Raw genomic sequence first — 5,030 nt, forward strand, 5'->3', positions numbered from 1 at the left:
ATTTCTTTAGGGCTCCTGACTCCAGCTGGCAGATTATAAGTGTAAGTCTACCCTGGCCTACATAGTTGAGACTCTTCCACAAAGATAGAACAAATAGAAAGACTCAGGCAGGAGGAAAGGTAGAGAAGGAGGGAGGGAGAAAGGAATATAGGTTGGGACAAACCAAGGGAGGGAGGAAGAGAATGAAGGGAAGAAGGAAAGTCAGGAAAGATAATGTATTACTCACTTAAGTAATATCTACTTACCTCAGAGAGGTCCAAATCAAGAGCCTACCTACCATCAAATATCCTTGTTCCTGTAGGTCCTACCATCAAGTGTCCAAAGTATACTTGCATGTGGAGGTCCTACCATCAAGTGTCCAATGTACCCTTGTACCTGGAAGGTATCTCACACAATTTTTCCTATAACATGTAGAGACTGAGTAAAACACACATTTGTCTTTCAGTGTGGTTTAGTCTGGTTTAACCAGTCTGGTTCAGCCCTCTTTTTATTTTCTACTAGGTGTTCAATGCACAAAAACAGACTCATCATTATAGCATTCTGTCCTGGAGACCGCTGGACCCCATATAGGCATTTCTTATGTGCCCCCATCCTCACTTTATAAGAATATTGGCACCAAGTATCACAGCATCTACCACTAGCATAGCATCTTCTACAACTAACCTATTTCTAAAATTGTCTGCCTATTGAACTTTCTTACACATCATATTTTAGACTGTTATGATGGAGAAACTCTTTAAGACCTACTTAGTTTAATGACTTTTCTAAAATTCTAACTCCTTCATTTAGAGAATTTAATAGTGTTAGGACTGAAGATTTTCATCTATGTGTTTATGTCTTATAACCAGACAGTTGATCAGAAAGAGAGATTCAGGAATATGGCAAAGAATACCAAGTCCCTTAAAGATACAGAAGCAGGACAGCACATCCTTCCTAATGAGGCTTTATTTAACAAGGAAGTTGCCCCACAATCTTTATTTGTCTATATTCTTCTAGTTTATATTTTATTTATTTTTCCTTTCATCTTTAAGAAATCCTGTCAAATGCTCTATCACATTCCTCTGACACGTGACCTCATGGTTGCAGTGTCTTTCATCCTACAGCTCTTTCAAATTAATAATCAATGCATTAATATGCCAACCTCCAATGTGATATTCAATAGAGAGATTGTGTCTGAGCTACCTCTATTTTACCATGCGTGTATATATCAGAGTTCATGAAATAAAGTAATTGTTCATTAAGTACTTCATGAATGAATGAAGGAAAACACAGGCATATTTTGCTGGCAACTTGCTCAGGTGCTTTTTTTTTTTCTGTGAAAACTAATTTTATTTTTTTTTATTCGATATAATTTATTTACATTTGAAATGATTTCCCTTTTCTAGCCCGCCCACTCCCCGAAAGTCCTGTAAGCCCCCTTCTCTTCCCCTGTCCTCCCACCCACCCCTTCCCACTTCCCCGTTCTGGTTTTGCCGAATACTGTTTCATGGACTCTTTCCAGAACCAGGGGCCATTCCTCCTTTCTTCTTGTACCTCATTTGATGTGTGGATTATGTTTTGGGTATTCCAGTTTTCTAGGTTAATATCCACTTATTAGTGAGTGCATACCATGATTCACCTTTTGAGTCTGGGTTACCTCACTTAGTATGATATTCTCTAGCTCCATCCATTTGCCTAAGAATTTCATGAATTCATTGTTTCTAATGGCTGAATAGTACTCCATTGTGTAGATATACCACATTTTTTGCATCCACTCTTCTGTTGAGGGATACCTGGGTTCTTTCCAGCATCTGGCAATTATAAATAGGGCTGCTATGAACATAGTAGAACATGTATCCTTATTACATGGTGGGGAGTCTTCTGGGTATATGCCCAGGAGTGGTATAGCAGGATCTTCTGGAAGTGAGGTGCCCAGTTTTTGGAGGAACCGCCAGACTGATTTCCAGAGTGGTTGTACCAATTTGCAAACCCACCAGCAGTGGAGGAGTGTTCCTCTTTCTCCACACCCTCTCCAACACCTGCTGTCTCCTGAATTTTTAATCTTAGCCATTCTGACTGGTGTAAGATGAAATCTTAGGGTTGTTTTGATTTGCATTTCCCTAATGACTAATGAAGTTGAGCATTTTTTAAGATGCTTCTCCGCCATCCGAAGTTCTTCAGGTGAGAATTCTTTGTTTAACTCTGTACCCCATTTTTTAATAGGGTTGTTCGGTTTTCTGGAGTCTAACTTCTTGAGTTCTTTATATATATTGGATATTAGCCCTCTATCTGATGTAGGATTGGTGAAGATCTTTTCCCAATTTGTTGGTTGCCGATTTGTCCTCTTGATGGTGTCCTTTGCCTTACAGAAACTTTGTAATTTTATGAGGTCCCATTTGTCAATTCTTGCTCTTAAAGCATACGCTATTGGTGTTCTGTTCAGAAACTTTCTCCCTGTACCGATGTCCTCAAGGGTCTTCCCCAGTGTCTTTTCTATTAGCTTCAGAGTGTCTGGCTTTATGTGGAGGTCCTTGATCTATTTGGATTTGAGCTTAGTACAAGGAGACAAGGATGGATCAATTCGCATTCTTCTGCATGCTGACCTCCAGTTGAACCAGCACCATTTGTTGAAAAGGCTATCTTTTTTCCATTGGATGTTTTCAGCCTCTTTGTCAAGGATCAAGTGGCCATAGGTGTGTGTGTTCTTTTCTGGATCTTCAATCCTGTTCCATTGATCCTCCTGCCTGTCACTGTACCAATACCATGCAGTTTTTAACACTATTGCTCTGTAGTATTGCTTGAGGTCAGGGATACTGATTCCCTCAGACTTTCGTTTGTTGCTGAGAATAGTTTTAGCTATCCTGGGTTTTTTGTTGTTCCAGTTGAATTTGATAATTGCTCTTTCTAACTCTGTGAAGAACTGAGTTGGGATTTTGATGGGTATTGCATTGAATCTGTGTAGTGCTTTAGGCAAAATGGCCATTTTAACTATATTGATTCTACCGATCCATGAGCATGGGAGGTTTTCCCATTTTTTGAGGTCTTCTTCCATTTCCTTCTTCAGAGTCTTGAAGTTCTTGTCATACAGATCTTTCACATGTTTGGTAAGAGTCACCCCAAGATACTTTATACTGTTTGTGGCTATTGTGAAGGGGGTCATTTCCCTAATTTCTTTCTCAGCCTGCTTATCCTTTGAGTATAGGAAGGCCACTGATTTGCTTGAGTAGATTTTATAACCTGCCACTTTGCTGAAGTTGTTTATCAGCTGTAGGAGCTCTCTAGTGGAGTTCTTTGGGTCACTTAGGTAGACGATCATGTCATCTGCAAATAATGATAGTTTGACTTCTTCTTTTCCAATTTGTATCCCTTCGACCTCCTTATGTTGTCGAATTGCCCGAGCTAGTACCTCAAGTACAATATTGAAAAGATAAGGAGAAAGGGGGCAGCCTTGTCTGGTCCCTGATTTCAGTGGGATTGCTTCAAGTTTCTCTCCATTTAGTTTGATGCTGGCTACCGGTTTGCTGTATATTGTTTTTACTATGTTTAGGTATGGGCCTTGAATTCCTGTTCTCTCCAAGACTTTAAGCATGAAAGGATGCTGAATTTTGTCAAATGCTTTTTCAGCATCCAATGAAATGGCCATGTGGTTTTGTTCTTTGAGTTTGTTTATGTAGTGGATTGTATTGATGGATTTCCGTATATTGAACCAACCCTGCATTCCCGGGATAAAGCCCACTTGATCATGGTGGATGATCGTTTTGATGTGTTCTTGGATTCTGTTGGCAAGAATTTTATTGAGTATTTTTGCATCGATGTTCATAAGGGAAATTGGTCTGAAGTTCTCTTTCTTTGTTGTATATTTTTGTGGCTTTGGTATCAGCATAATTGTGGCTTCGTAGAAGGAATTGGGTAGTGTTCCTTCTGTTTCTATTTTGTGGAATAGTTTGAAGAATATTGGTGTTAACTCTTCTTTGAAGGTCTGGTAGAATTCTGCACTGAAGCCATCTGGTCCTGTGCTTTTTTTGGTTGGAAGACTTTCTATGACTCCTTCTATTTCTTTAGGCATTATGGGATTGTTTAGATGGTCTAGTTGGTCCTGATTTAATTTTGGTAGTTGGTATCTGTCAAGGAAATTGTCCATTTCCTCCAGATTCTCCAGTTGTGTTGAGTACAGGCTCTTGTAGTAGGATCTGATGATTTTTTGGATTTCCTCAGTTTAAAAAATATGGAACGCTTCACGAATTTGCGTGTCATCCTTGCGCAGGGGCCATGCTAATCTTCTCTGTATCATTCCAATTTTAGTATATGTGCTGCCGAAGCGAGCACGCTCAGGTGCTTTTTTTTCCTTTCTGCATTGCATATATGCTAACACAAGACTAAAAGCATCACAAACAGTATTTAATGGACTCAAAGCCACAATTAGAGGCAGGAATTTTACATGTTATTGGTAGAAGAAACAGTTCAGACTGAATAAGACAAGGTGGCTTAGACCATCATGAGAGGCTGTAGCACATACAGAGACATATAATTCTAATCTATATGCTATAATATGCCACATCATATATCATTAGAGTTTAGATCAAGAGCAAAAAAAGATGACATAGTGTGTTGTCATCATATAATATGAAAGGATGTACCACCAACAAGGTGTATCATTGAAGATGATACCTTTACATCCCAGGCAGTAGTGCTTGCCAGGTTGTCACACTAAGTTTATTTCGCAATCCTCCCACTACTCAGCCCAGGGCCCGGGTTACAAATTCTCATAGTCACACCTAGCTTTTATGTGTGTTAATTCAAGTTCTCATGCTTACACAGCAAGCATTCTTACCCACTGCTGTCAACTTTCTATGTGACCTTAATGTTCCATGTTTTACAGATAACCTGGGTACTCAGGAGGAAATATTAAAAAGGAAAAGAAAACCTTCTGGAATGTTCTATGTTGTTTTTTCAGATGCCAGTAAATCTTTATCCAAGAGAATATAATAACTGATGTTTTGTGATATGTGTAAATGTTCTGGTTATGTATTTTCTTTTAAAAATAGTATGTA

At 39.0% G+C, this 5,030-nt stretch overlaps 1 non-coding gene across 1 annotated transcript; it reads right to left on the minus strand.

The window, feature by feature from the left end:
* Positions 1-4,198: 4,198 nt before the first annotated feature.
* Positions 4,199-4,305, minus strand: LOC127682022 (U6 spliceosomal RNA). The gene has a single exon (XR_007977325.1). It is a non-coding gene; the product is annotated as a U6 spliceosomal RNA (small nuclear RNA).
* Between the last annotated feature and the right edge of the window lie 725 nt (positions 4,306-5,030).

The sequence above is a fragment of the Apodemus sylvaticus genome, chromosome 3 (assembly GCF_947179515.1).
Source record: "Apodemus sylvaticus chromosome 3, mApoSyl1.1, whole genome shotgun sequence".
Taxonomy (NCBI): domain Eukaryota; kingdom Metazoa; phylum Chordata; class Mammalia; order Rodentia; family Muridae; genus Apodemus; species Apodemus sylvaticus.